A 15,684-nucleotide genomic window follows, 5' to 3' on the forward strand; every position below is an offset into this window, starting at 1 on the left:
AATTCAGTGCTGTTTTATTTGAACAAAAACAGATTTTTTATTTTTTTTATTTTGAAATAATTACAGAATCACAAGAAGTTACAAAGGTAGTGCAGTGAGGTCCCGTTTACCCTTCACCCAGGTTCCCCCAATGATTATATCTTAAATAAATTGGAGCACAATATCAAAACTAGAAAATTGACATGGGTACAATCTGTGCGTATAGTTCTGTCATTTTAAGACATGAAGATTTATGTAATTACCAAAATCAAAACGCAGAACTATTCCACAAAGATGTCCCTTGGGTTGAGGAGAAGGAGGGGTGAATTGGTGGAGCACAGAGGACTTTTAGGGTAGTGAAACTATTTTGTATGATATTCTAGGGATGAATACAGATAATCATATATTTGTCAACCTATAGAATGTACAATAGCAGGAGTGAACCCTAGTTTAAACTATGGACTTTGGGTGATAAGAATGTGTCAGTGTAAGTTTATCAATTATAACAAATGTATCACTGTGGATATTGATAGTGGGAAAAGTTGTGCTTCTGTGGATACAGGAGGTATACTGGAATGTTCTGTACTCTATGCTGTATTTTGCTATGAATCTAAAGCTGCTTCAAAAAATAAAGTATATTTAGAAGGGGAAAATCATAAATGTTAAAGATGGAAGAAATATAAGAAGTAAACTGCTCCTCTCCTCATTGTAAAATGAGGAAAAATGAGACTCAGGCTTTCAAAAATAATTAATAGACTTTATTGTTAGTACAGTTTTAATTTTACAGAATAATTCAGCAGATAGTACATATAGTTTCCTTTACCCATCATACCCCAGCTCCCAACACCTGATACAGAATTTGCCCTATCGTTAACATCTTGCACCAATGTAATACATTAGGATTAGATCCCTACAATGGAATATTGGGAATAATTTCAAACTACATATCTGACAAAACCCTTGTATATGAAATATATAATGGACTCTCAAAACTCAAATCATGGAAATAAGATTGATAAATTGTTGGGGCGCCTGGGTGGCACAGCGGTTAAGCGTCTGCCTTCAGCTCAGGGTGTGATCCCGGCGTTATGGGATCGAGCCCCACATCAGGCTCCTCTGCTATGAGCCTGCTTCTTCCTCTCCCACTCGCCCTGCTTGTGTTCCCTCTCTCGCTGGCTGTCTCTATCTCTGTCAAATAAATAAATAAAATCTTTAAAAAAAAAAAAGATTGATAAATTGTTATTAATTAAAGTCCATAATTTACATCAGGTTTCACTCTTAGCATTCTAGTTTTACAGGTTTTCACAAATGCATAAAAGCATATATCTACCCTTACAATTTCATACAGAATAATTTCACCACTCAAATAATTCCCTGTACTTCACCTCTACACTTCTCCCCCAAAACCCTGGCAACCACTGATCTTTCACTATCTGCTATAGACTGAATATTTGTGTCCTCCAAAAACTCAGTATGATAGTATTTAGAGGTGGGGCTTTGGGAGGTGATTATGTCATGAGAGTGGAGCCCTCATGAATGGGATTAGTACCCTTATAAGAAGAGACCCAGAGAGCTCCCTTGCCTTTCCATCTTGCAAGGACACAGAGAGAAGTTCTTGTGTATTGTCCACTTTTTCCATTAGAGCCCTTAGCCCCTTAAAGTTACTTTAAAGATCCCACTGTGATAATTCCAAAATCCCTGCCTGTATGCCTGTAAATTTTGCTTAAAACCCATACATGGTGTACTGGGTAAAAGGAACTGAGGTAAATAGGCCTAAGTGTGAACTTTTGTGTTTTTCTGGCCAGCAGTTAGGCTGTGTTCACTGTTTGCCATAGCTGTACATGTCAGAGACCTCCATTTCCTCTAGTGTCCTTGTTTTTGTCTCCTCTGTTATATTTGGGTTTCCCTAGAAACTGCTTCTTGAAGAGAGCTTGATCATTATAGTTCTGAAGGCTGTAATCCACATTATTATACAGGAGCACTGTTAATGTGGTGGTAAGGTTGTTTGGAGGGCAAGCGTTCTCTAATCCATTCTGCAATCCTATGTTGAGGTCTCTGTCCTTTACCAGGCCTGTGCCCCTGGGCTGTGGCAACAGGGACACCTGGTGCCATCCGATTTATGCAGTGTATCCTCCACTGAATCACACCTCCCTATTGCAATGTGATTTTGTCATTCCTTCCATCAAGAAGTGAAGTCTAGCACCTCACCCCCTTAAATCTGGACTGTCCTTGTGACTTTCTTTGACCTAGACAGTGCTGTGGACATGTTGTTCTGGGACTTCCAAGGCCAAACCTTAAGAGGCCTAGCGTTTTCTGCTTTTGCTGTCATTCTCAGGGTCCAAACTCCCCACAGAGAAGCCCAAGCTACCCTGCTGGAGAAGGAGGCTCCTTTTTTTTTTTTTTTTTTGCTTTTTATAATTTTTTTAATTGAAGTATAGTTGACACACATTATTACATGAGACCACACTTTGTAAAAGCAAGTTGTAAACATGCACCAGCACTGGATAGGAGGGAAAGTGTCACTCTATATCCTTTTATATAACTCTTATACCCTTTAAATTTTAAAACATGTGACATTACCTGTCTAAAAAAATTAAATGAACTTATTTTCAAAGCATATTTTAAATATGTGGCCAAATAAAGCAGAGGAAAAGGAGAAGGGGTAAAAGAATATGCAGATGAAGGTCCAAAAGACAACACCAAAAACTTGTCCCCACCTGTGAGACAGAAGCAATGGCTTGACTGGTTTGCAGGTCAGTAGCATGTGGGTGGTGAGGTCCACATGTACCAAGAAGTTTTATTTTCTCCCCCAAATAAGCCCTAATTCCACAGACTGACTAGCCATGGCCCAGTCAGGTCTACAGAAAAAGCCTGACCCTTGGGCTAATTATGGCTCTAGGATGAGCAGGCTGTACCATCTCTCAGGACCCAAGGGTCAGCCCTGGTGCTCACCAGCTCGGTAGGATGCGTGTCATGCTCATGCTCCGGAGTGAGCAAGCCCTCCAGACCCAAAACTGACTCTCTTCATTGCCGCTTCTTCCCCACTCCTCTTGGGAGAGGCTTGGCTGCACCCTCCCAAACTGAGAAGACACTAATAGTTCCTTGGGAGACTTTACTTGGACCTGATCCATCTTGGCCAGACCACCTCTATCATCTGTATGTACAAGAGGCAGGAGTCATCACTTGATGCATTTTTACACGGCAACTGGAGGTATCATTTCCAACTATCATCACCCAAACCATTGGCATTTGGAATGGGAGGGGTAGTTTCCAAGTCCTGATTTTCTCTAAGCATTTCTCTGCCCTAGGATTCTTCAGTGACGTGTCCATGTCATAATGATTTCTTACTGTTCTTTTAATATAGGTTCAATTCAATATGGGTTCATCCTCTCACTCCTGGGCTGATTTCAATTATATTCTTGCAGAAACTTGAATAAGTGCCTCTTGGTAACTATAATTTAGGTCTTTATTCTGCTAAAATAAAAGTAAAATAGTCCGCTCTGTATATCAGATTGCTTCAGGAGGTTGTGGGGAGGTTTGGAAATGGCCTCCAAAGATTCTTGCCTCCTGGTATGCACACCCTGTGCGGTCTCCTCCATAGTGAACATGGATGACCTGCATTACCGTAGGGTAGTGTGGAAATTATGGAGTATGTCTTTTAAGGTTAAGTCATAAAACACATTGCAATTTCCATCTTGCTTTCTCTTGCATCACTCACCCTGGGATAAGCCAACTGCCACGTTGGTGTTGAGACTCAAGCAGCCCCAAGGAGACATCTCTGTAAGCAGGAAATGAGGCCTGTAACCAACAGCCAATATCAGCTTTGCATCCTCTTGGAACTGAATCCCCATGTTGTCAAATGACTGCAATCCTTGCGCATATCTTAACTCTGACCCTGGTGAAAGACCCTAAGCCAGAATCACCCTGTTAAGCCATTCTCTAATTCCTGACTTACAGAAACTATGTAAAACAATGTTTCCTTTCTTTTTTTTATGTGTTTTGGTGTAATTCATTACACAGCCCAAAGCCACAAAGAAGTGTGGCCCTGTGCCCGTGCACAGAGAGTGACCTTGGGTACACCAGCCCAGGCGGATCTGAAGTTGGTTGGGCAAGGGATCCCCTTGCTGGGAGTAAAGACAGCAACTAGAAATTGAATCCTTGTTAGTCTGATCAGAAATAGAGGTTTGAAAGGGAGAAGTTCCATGATTGTTTTATGCAGTTTCTGACGAATCTCTACCCCACATGTTAGCCTAAGGCCTGTATCTCAAAGGTACCTTGAAAACAAAACTTCTACTCACTGGGAATTCTTTTTTTGTTAATATTTTGTCTTTGTAAGCAGTCTTAATTTTAACAACAACAACAAAAAAATCCCAACGTAACAGATTGTTCGATCATGATATAAGGTTTATCCATAGCAACTGCATTCTAATGAACCAATGTAGAACAGTGCTTAGACTGCACATTTCACATCATGACCTAGCGCTGATAAACGCAGCTACAAAACTGAAAAAAATATTTCGTGGAACAATCCTTTACACTTGCACATTCAATCATGTAAAACCATTACAAAGTTCATATCAAATATTATTCTAGTCATATATATATATATGTACATATACATATATATATAACCCAGGGGGAGAAAGTAAACAATACAAAAACTAAAAATTAGAAATAACTTTGTTTAATGCCTGTTCACAAAATTATTCCATCCCAGAACCCTCAAGGACAAAGTTACTATGCACATACCTGGTTGAAATTTATGTGAATGTTCATAGATTAACTCAGTAGGAAATCTCATACTTACTAACTGCAGGTAAAATTCCCCTGCATTTCACAGCTGTAAATTATTTTTTTAGTAATTTTTTAATTATAAATGTAAAATTCAAATTTTACTATTAAATTCTACAAATCCACCTCCCCCATTTTGATAACGGTAAAACAATTGTCATTTGCTCCTGAATCAAGTGACATCAGTAAACAAGAGCTGGAAGCGTGACTTGTAGCCCACCTACTACATCCTTGTACTGTCTCCCTCACTAATTTGTCACAATTGGCGTCAATATTTGTCACAATGGGTACAGTTTTGGGCTAATCTGTGAAATGAACTGTGATATTTTCTGTTCTTTTTCTTTTTTTACTGAGGGACAATAAAGACTCCTCAAAAAAGTTAACACTTGTTACAGGTTAATGGGCTGTGGTCCACAGATTTGAAAACACTGGTTCACAAGCTTTTACCTTTTAAATACATGCAGCATATGATTTCTTGCCTGTATTAGTTTTCTATTGCTGATAGAACAAACTGCCACAAACTTAAAACAACGTGAATTTATTTTCTTACAGTTCTGGGGATCAGAAGTCCAACATGGATCTTGCTGGCTAAAACCAAGGTGCTGGGAGAGCTGCATTCCTCTCTGGAGGCTGCAGGGAAGCACCCACCCACTTCTTTGCTCATTCAGGCTTTGGCAGAATTCAATTCCCTGTGGCTGTTGGACTCGGGTCCAACAGGTCCAATTTCCTTGCTGGCTGCCCTCTCAGGCTGCCCCTAGCCACTAGAGGCTTCTCTCTGGTCAATGCACGTAGCCCCCTACAGCTCAGACCTCCCCATTTTTTGACTCTTCAGTTGCTCTGTCCCTCCCACTGCAATTAGAAAGGTTTGCCACTTTTAAGGACTCATGTGATTAGATCGTGCCCATTTGGATAATCTCTCTGTCTCAACGTCCATACTCTTAATCCCATCAACAAAGTCACTTTTGCCTTGTAACATTTACAGATTCCAAGGATTAGAGCATGACCAGCTCTGGGGGCCATTATTCTGCACACCACACTAACAGATAGATGCATGCTTACACATGTACATTTTATCAATAGCAAAGCCTAAGATTGCTGAAATATTTTAAAAAATCATACTTTTTTAAATTTTATTATATTATGTTAATCACCATACAGTACATCCCCAGATTCCGATGTAAAGTTTGATGCTTCATTAGTTGCGTATAACACCCAGTGCACCATGCAATACGTGCCCTCCTTACTACCCATCACCAGTCTATCCCATTCCCCCACCCCCTCCCCTCTGAAGTCTTCAGTTTGTTTCTCATAGTCCATAGTCTCTCATGTTTCATTCCCCCTTCTGATTACCCCCCTTTTCTTTATCCCTTTCTTCCCCTACCGATCATCCTAGTTCTTATGTTCCATAGATGAGAGAAATCATATGATAATTGTCTTTCTCTGCTTGACTTATTTCACTTAGCATTATCTCCTCCAGTGCCGTCCATGTTGCAGCAAATGTTGAGAATTCGTTCTTTCTGATAGCTGAGTAATATTCCATTGTATATATGGACCACAGCTTCTTAATCCAGTCATCTGTTGAAGGGCATCTCGGCTCCTTCCATGATTTGGCTATTGTGGACAATGCAGCTATGAACATTGGGGTGCATATGGCCCTTCTCTTTACTACGTCTGTATCTTTGGGGTAAACACCCAGTAGTGCAATGGCTGGGTCATAGGGTAGTTCAATTTTTAACTTTAAAAAATCATACTTAAAGATATCTTAGATGCCGGGCTTTTGGGAGCAAGAGCCTTATAAGCTTCCATCTGGTGCCTTCTCCACAGACTTCAAAGAGCCATTTGCTCTTCCCAGATGGTGTTTTAACATATCTACATAAATCTGGGTACACACAATAGCACACAGGACTCAGGTGTAAACCCAGAAGAGTACTAAAGATAAGGAAGAGACAGATCCCTGCCAGTCTTTACTTGCTCTCTGTTAGATGTGAAAACGAAAACCTGAGGATGACACACAGCGAATCTGCAGTGTGGAGTTGGCATCCAGCCACAGTTTCGCCCAGGGTCACTGTTGCTGAGCTCCGTGCTGTGCCGGTGATGTGCAGTTTGCAGGTCTCCTGTGATGGAGCACAGCTCTGGCCACACAGAATTAAAATAATGCAGCAGTACATTGGCCAGAGGGCCATGGAAAGGCTTCCAACCATGTGAGTTATTTTCCATTCCCTATTCTTCCCCACCAGAACTCGCACTCCTCTTTCTTATGGACCCCAGTTGCACGTTCAGGGGCATCAACCTGGGCTGAACTTCCTCTGCACTCCTGCTTAGGCACAGTTAGGGCCCTGGTGTCCCGAATGGGAAAAGCACTTCTTTATGTAGTACCCAAAGAATCTTCCTTTAGGCCCCAGGCCATCTTGTATTAACTTTGTAGGAAACCTCTATAACTTATTAATGTCCGTGGCTCAAGCCTCCAACATCCCTTGTTTTGATATCAAACTAGTTTCTGGCTGGTTGTTATGGAATAAGTTAAGCTTGGTTTCGACATAGTGTCTGGCCTCTGTGATGAACATCCCACGGCCCCACCTCTGGTTCCATTCCGAAGACCAGTCTCACAGAATACCCCACACATACCTGTTTCCTGATGTAGAAGGGATGGTAATCCAACCTAATCTATGGTGTATCTATGGTATATGGAATATAGATGTTATATCTAATGTTAAATGATATATTTAACATTCTTTCATTCATCCGGTAAACTAATGCTTATTCTGTGCCCAGAAGCAATCTTCGCCCTCAAGGAGCCCAGACTGTGAGGAGAGAGACACAGACACAGATGATTATAAAACAGGTGAAAGACTAAGACAGAGCCACCTTGAGTCATGGTGGTATGCAGAGAAAGGGCATGAAGCCAGCTAGGAAAGCTGAGGAAGGCTTTTTGGAGGAGGTAACTCTCCAGCTGGGAGCTGCTAACAAGTTCTTGGACTACCTCAGACTTTTGTGTGTAATGCTTTTCAATACTAAAAAATACAACTTGTTAGCTTAAAAAAATTGGAAAACTCAGATGTAGAAAAATTAACCTATACCTCTATCGTCCAAACAAATTCATTTCTAAATTTCCATGTATTTCCTTCTACACTTTTTTCGGTGCATAATTTTTTTACTTTGGGGGATTTTGTTTTAACAAAGAAATTTTACATGCAAGCACCACCTTCTAGGCCTGGAAAATTTAGCTGACCACTAGTACATACATTTGGAAATGCATTTGATATTACTTCCCCCAAATTCCTTCACTAATTTAATTTCCAAATATTTGGGGATTTTCCACATATCTTTCTGTTATTGATTTCTAATTTAATTCTGTTATACTCAGAAAACATACTTCCTATAATTCAAATTATTAATTTTTATGACTTAAATATTTCACAGATGATATGGTTTATTACAGTGAATATTCTGGGTTTACTTGAATGCCTATTCTGCTCATGTTGGACAGAATACTCTAAAATGTCAATTGAATCATTTGGTTACTAGTGTTATTCCAATATTGTATATTCTTACTTATTTTCCTCTTTTCCTTTCTTTTATCTAAGAATTAACATATTTTAGATATTATTTTGTACTTTGTGCCTTTTTTTCACTTAAAAACATACCCTAGAAATTCTCTACATGTTCATAAAAACTTCCTCATTCATTTTTTCTTTCTTTGAATTGTTATAATTTTTATATAGCAGAATTAACCCTTTTTAATAAATAATTCTGTGTGTTTAGATAAGTATATTCAGTTGTGTAATGACCACTATGATCCCAGTAGAGGATGATTTCATCACCCCTCAAAATTCTCTCTTGCCCCTTTGTAATCATATCCCTCCCACTACCCCAGCCCCTGGCAACTACAGCTCTGTGCTTCCATCCTTATAGTTTTGCTATTATCAGAACATTACAAAAATGAAATCATTCAGTATGCAGAAAGTGTCTGACTTCTTTCACTTAAGATAATCTATATGAGATTCATACACTTGGCATGAAACAGTAGTGCATTCCTTTTTATCACTCAGTAGTATTCCATTGAATAGATGTAACACAATTTGTCCATTCACCAGTTTTTTAACATTTGGGTTGTTTTGGTGATTATGAATAGAGCTATGATTAACACTCATATATACATTTAGTATGAGCATTTGTTTTCACTTCTTGTGGGTAAATACATAGGAGTAATATTACAGGATAATGTTGTAAATATATATTTAACTCTATAGGAAATCGAAAAACTGTTTTCAGAGTGGCTCAACAGTTAAGAAGCATTCACTTTCTTTGAGTAGGGAGATCCCAAAAATAAGTACCTCCTCAAATTTGGTACCCTCACTTAATCTCACACATCTACCTACCACAAACCCGTCCTAATGCATGTAGACTATCTGGGCTATCTATTTCTTCTTGTGCAATCACCGGTAATTTGAGTCTTTCAAAGAACTTGTCTATTTCATCTAAGTCAGGTGTCAGACCAGATAGTAAATATTAAAGCCTTTGCAAGTCATATATATTCTCTGTCACATATTCTTTTCTTCTTCCTATCCTCCCCCTTTCCCTCCTCCTCCTCCTCCTTTTTTTTTCTTTTAACAACCTTTTTTAAAATGTAAAAACCGAGGGAGGAGTTAAGATGGCAGAGGAGTAGGGGTCCCCTTTTTCAGCTGGTCCCCTGAGTCAAGCTCGATATGTGCCAGACCATCCTGAACATCCAGGGAATCAGCCTGAGACACAGGAAGATACATCTGGATCTCTACAGATGAATATCTCCAGCTCTGAGTATTGAGGTACGAAGCGGGGAGCCGTGAAACACAGATATCGGAAGATAAATGGAAGGGGGAGGGAGCCGCCGTGAGCGCCGGGAAGCGGTAGCCACCTGCACGGGGGAGCAGGCTGACTTGCAAACCAAAACCCATGAGAAAACAGACTGAAACCGTGAGCCTGGGAAAGCACGTGCAACCAGACTGAAAACCAGGGCTCCGGAGTGCGTGGGAACCACACTGAAACAGAGAGCTCGGGAGCGCACGCGTGGGAACCGGGGCGGCTGGCAGTGTTAGAAACACAAAGGACAGAGATGTACTGGCCCTGGAAGTGAGGCCTAGGACGCAGGCTGTGGGGCGCAGAACCCGGGACGCTGCAGGGGTTTTAGCAGCACCGACAGAAACAGAGTTAAAGTTGCCAGGAGAGCTCAGTGGAGAGCGGACTGTGATCCCTCTGTTCTGAGACAGAGACTAGGATTCGGCCACTGCTGCTCTGACTCTCAGAAGAGGCACAGAAAACCACCAGGGAAAGCCGCCAGAGAACAAAAGCCTGGAAATACCGGCTCATTTTGCCCATCCCCATTTCCCCCCTCACAGGGGACAGGGAGACTCTAACCAAACAGGGTTGCCTGAGTATCAGTGCAGCAGGACCCTCCCCCAGAAGGCAGGCTGAAAAATCAAGAAGCCCACATCCCTAAGGTCCCTGTAAAATAAGGGCACACTGCCTGGCTTCTGCTCAATGATTTGGGCTCAGGACAACCCCACAACCTCTCATCAGAATGACGAGAAGGAGAAATCCCCCCCCCCAACAAAGAAAAGACAATGAGTCTGTGGCCTCTGAAACAGAACTGGTGGATATGGATATAACCAAATTATCAGAAATGGAGTTCATTTACATTGGAATCCGGGGATGTACTGTATGGTGACTAACATAATAAAAAATCATTAAAAAAAAAAAAAAGAAATGGAGTTCAGAGTAACAATGGTCAAGATGATGTGTAGACTTGAAAAAAATATTAACGAAAATATTAATGGGAATATAGAATCTCTAAGGGTGGAAATGAGAGCAAATCTGGCAGAAATTAAAAATTCTATGAATCAAATGCAGTCAAAACTAGATGCTCTGACGGCCAGGGGGAATGAGGCAGAAGAATGAATTAGTGAATTGGAAGATGGGATGATAGAAGAGAAAGTAAAAACGGAAACTTGGCTCAAAAAAATCCAATCTCAAGAATGTAGGTTACGGGAGATTACTGACTCTATGAAATGATCCAATGTCAGAATCATCAGCATCCCCGAGGGGGTGGAGAAAAACAGAGGTCTAGAAGAGATATTTGAACAAATTGTAGCTGAAAACTTCCCTAATCTAGCGAGGGAAAGAAACATCCGTGTCCAAGAGGCGGACAGGACCCCTCCCAAGTTCAACCATNAACCTACGCCACGGCATGTCATAGTGCAATTCGCAAATATTAGATCCAAGGATACAGTATTGAAAGCGGCCAGGGCAAAGAAATTTCTCAAGTACCAAGGCAAAGGTATCAGAATTATGTCAGACCTGTCTACACAGACCTGGAATGAGAGAAAGGGTTGGGCAGCACTTTTAAATCTCTTTCAGAGAAAAACATGCAGCCAAGGAACCTTTATCCAGCAAGGCTGTCATTCAGAATTGATGGAGAGATAAAGACCTTCCAGAATCGCCAGTCATTGACCAATTTCGTAACCACGAAACCAGCCCTACAGGAGATATTAAGGGGGATTCTATAAAAGTAAAAAGGCCGCAAGAGTGCTACAGAACAGACAGTCACAATCTATAGAAACAAAGACTTTATAGGCAACAGGCATCATTAAAATCATATCTCTCAATATTCGGTCTCAATGTAAATGGCCTAAATGCTCCCATAAAGCACTACAGGATTGCAGATTGGATAAAAAGACATGACCCGGGGCGCCTGGGTGGCACAGCAGTTAAGCATCTGCCTTTGGCTCAGGGCGTGATCCGGGCGTTATGGGATCGAGCCCCACATCAGGCTCCTCCGCTATGAGCCTGCTTCTTCCTCTCCCACTCCCCATGCTTGTGTTCCCTCTCTGACTGTCTCTATCTCTGTCAAATAAATAAATAAAATCTTTAAAAAAAAAAACAAACATGACCCATCCATTTGCTGTCTACAAGAGACTCATCTTGAACCTAAAGATACATCCAGACTGAAAGTAAAGGGATGGAATACCATCTTTCACGCCAATGGACCTCAAAAGAAAGCTGGGGTACCAATTCTCATATCAGACAGATTGGTATTTAAACTAAAGGCTATAGAGAGAGACACAGAAGGGCAATATATTATTCTTAAAGGATGTATCCAACAAGTGGATATGACAATTATAAATATATATGCCCCCAACAGGGGAGCAGCAAGATACACAAGACAACTCTTAACCACAATAAAGAGACATATAGATAAAAATATGTTAATAGTNTAAGAACACAGTAATAGTAGGGGACCTCAACACTCCACTATCAGAAATAGACAGAGCACCTAAGCAGAAAATCAACAAAGAAACAAGACCTTTGAATGCCATACTCGACGAGTTGGACCTCATAGATATATATAGAACACTACACCCAGAACCATTCTATTATATTCTAATGCCCATGGAACATTCTCAAGAATAGACTGTGTTCTGGGTCACAAAACAAGTCTCAAACGATACCAAAAGACTGAAATTATTCCCTGCATATTCTCAGACCACAATNCCCTGCATATTCTCAGACCACAACGCTCTGAAATTGGAACTCAACCACAAGGAAAAATTTGGAAGAAACTCAAACACTTGGAGACTAAGAACCATCCTGCTCAAGAATGATTCGATAAATAATGAGACCGAAGACCAAATTAAACAATTTATGGAGACCAACGAGAATGAATACACAACGGTCCAAANCGTTACCTTGGAATTAACTTAACCAGAGACGTAAAGGACCTATATCCTAGAAACTATAGATCACTTTTGAAAGATATTGAGGAAGACATAAAAAGATGGAAAAATATTCCATGCTCATGGATTGGAAGAATTAACATAGTTAAAATGTCCATGCTACCCAGAGCAATCTACACTTTCAATGCTATCCCGATCAAAATACCAATGACATTTTTCAAAGAACTGGAACAAACAACCCTTAAATTTGTGTGGAACCAGAAAAGGCCCCGAGTCACCAAGGAATTGTTGATAAGGCAAAACAAAGCTGGGGGCATCACGTTGNAAGACATAAAAAGATGGAAAAATATTCCATGCTCATGGATTGGAAGAATTAACATAGTTAAAATGTCCATACTACCCAGAGCAATCTACACTTTCAATGCTATCCCGATCAAAATACCGAGGACATTTTTCAAAGAACTGGAACAAATAGTCCTTAAATTTGTATGGAACCAGAAAAGGCCCCGAATCTCCAAGGAACTGTTGAAAAGGAAAAACAAAGCTGGGGGCATCACAATGCCGGATTTCGAGCTGTACTACAAAGCTGTGATCACAAAGACAGCATGGTACTGGCACAAAAACAGACACATCGACCCAATGGAACAGAATAGAGAACCCAGAAATGGACCCTCGGCTCTTTGGGCAAGTAATCTTTGATAAAGCAGAAAAAACATCCAGTGGAAAAAAGACAATCTCTTTCAATAAATGGTGCTGGGAAAATTGGACAGCTACATGCAAAAGAATGAAACTTGACCACTCTCTCACACCATACACAAAAATAAACTCCAAATGGATGAAAGACCTCAATGTGAGACAGGAATCCATCAAAATTCTAGAGGAGAACATAGGCAACAACTTCTATGACATCGGCCAGAGCAACCTTTTTCACGACACATCTCCAAAGGCAAGAGAAATAAAAGATAAAATGAACTTATGGGACTTTATCAGGATAAAGAGCTTCTGCACAGCCAAGGAAACAGTCAAAAAAACTAAGAGACAGCCCACGGAATGGGAGAATATATTTGCAAAGGACACCACAGATAAAGGACTGGTATCCAAGATCTACAAAGAACTTCTCAAACTCAATACACGAGAAACAAATAAACAAATCATAAAATGGGCAGAAGATATGAACAGACACTTTTCCAATGAAGACATACAAATGGCTAACAGACACATGAAAAACTGTTCAACATTGTTAGGCATCAGGGAAATTCAAATCAAAACCACCTTGAGATAACACCTTATGGCCGTTAGAATGGCAAAGATAGACAAGGCAAGAAACAACAATTGTTGGAGAGGATGTGGAGAAAGGGGATCCCTCCTACATTGTTAGTGGGAATGCAAGTTGGTACAGCCACTTTGGAAAACAGTGTGGAGGTCCCTCAAAAAGTTAAAAATTGAGCTACGCTATGATCCAGCCATTGCACTACTGGGTATTTACCCCAAAGATACAGATGTAGTGAAGAGAAGGGCCATATGCACCCCAATGTTCATAGCTGCATTGTCCACAATAGCTAAATCGTGGGAGTAGCCGAGATGCCCTTCAACAGATGACTGGATTAAGAAGCTGTGGTCCATATATACAATGGAATATTACTCAGCTATCAGAAAGAACGAATTCTCAACATTTGTTGCAACATGGACGGCACTGGAGGAGATAATGCTAAGCGAAATAAGTCAAGCAGAGAAAGACAATTATCATATGGTTTCACTCATTTATGGAACATAAGTAGGAAGATAGGTAGGAGAAGAAGGGGAACAAGAAAAGGGGTTAAACAGAAGGGGGAATGAACCATGAGAGACAGTGGACTCTGGGAAACAAACTGAGGCCTTCGGGTGGGGGGGAATGGGATAGGCTGGTGATGGGTAGTAAGGAGGGCACGTAGTGCATGGTGCACTGGGTGTTATACGCAAGTAATGAATCATGGAATTTTACATCGGAAAAAAAAATACATATTTAAAAAAAATGTAAAAACCATTCTTTGCTCATGGGCTAATGTAGCCCAGAAACCATAACACGCTGAGCCCTGTCCTAAATTGTCAAATTTTGGAGCATAAAGTTTATAATATATTTTTTGGTCTGTTTAATAATCGTAGAATCGCTAAATATATCACCTTTCTCATTCCTGCTATTGGTAGTTTGCGTGTTCTTTTTTTTCCTCTAGTCAGTTTAGTTAGAAATTTATCCATTTTAGTTGCTGTTCTCACAGAACCAGCTTTTCTTTCTTTGGCTATCTCCATTGATTTTCTATTTTAATTTTTCTGACGTTTGCTCTTCATTTCCTTCTTTCTGCATGATTTGGATTTAATTTGCTTTACTTGGGGCACCTGGCTGGCTCAATCAGAAGAGCATGTGACTCGTGATCTCAGGGCCGTGAGTTCAAGGCCCATGCAGGGTATAGAGATTACTTAAATAAACATAACTTTAAAAAAATAATTTGCTTCTCTTTTTCTAATTTCTTAAAAAAGAAGCCTAGATCATTGATTTGAGATCTTTCTTCTTAATGCTCTAAATTTCCCTCTAACTACATCTTTGGCTGTGTTTGACAAATTTTGATATTTTGCATTTTTAGTTTCATTCAGTTCTAAATATTCTTTAAATTCCCTTATTTCTTTTTTGACCCATGGGCTATTTATAAATGTGTCCTTCAATTTCTAAATATTTTAAAGATTGTGTAAATATCTTTCTGTTTAAATCCGTTATGCTTTGAAACATAATTTGTGTAATTTCAATTGTTTTAAATTTCTTAGAGTTTGCATTATGGCTACAATGTGATCTAGAGTGGTGAATGTTCAATCTGCCATTGGAAAGAATGTATATTCCGTTCTTGCTGGATGGAGTATTCTATAAATCCCAGTTAAGTCAGTTTGATTGATGGCGTTGTTCAAGACTCCTATACTCTTACTGATTTTCTATGTACTTTTCCTATCAGTACCTGGGATATGTTTTGCACCTATAATAGTGAATTTGTTTCTCCTTTTAGTTCTTTCACTATTTGCTACATGTATTTTAAAACTCTATTGCTAGGTGCAGATATCTTAACATTGTTATGTCTTCTACCACTTTATCATAATGAAATAGCCCTCTTTATCTTTGCTAATATTCCTTGTTCTGAAGTATATTTTTTATACCAACGTTGCCAATACAGCTAGGGTGTTT

General features: G+C 40.0%; 1 pseudogene; it reads left to right on the forward strand.

Annotated features, from left to right (window-relative positions):
• The window catches only part of LOC100464121, a 33,373-nt pseudogene that overhangs the window by 935 nt on the left and 16,754 nt on the right, over positions 1-15,684 (forward strand).

This window comes from Ailuropoda melanoleuca, chromosome 2 (genome assembly GCF_002007445.2).
Source record: "Ailuropoda melanoleuca isolate Jingjing chromosome 2, ASM200744v2, whole genome shotgun sequence".
Classification (NCBI taxonomy): domain Eukaryota; kingdom Metazoa; phylum Chordata; class Mammalia; order Carnivora; family Ursidae; genus Ailuropoda; species Ailuropoda melanoleuca.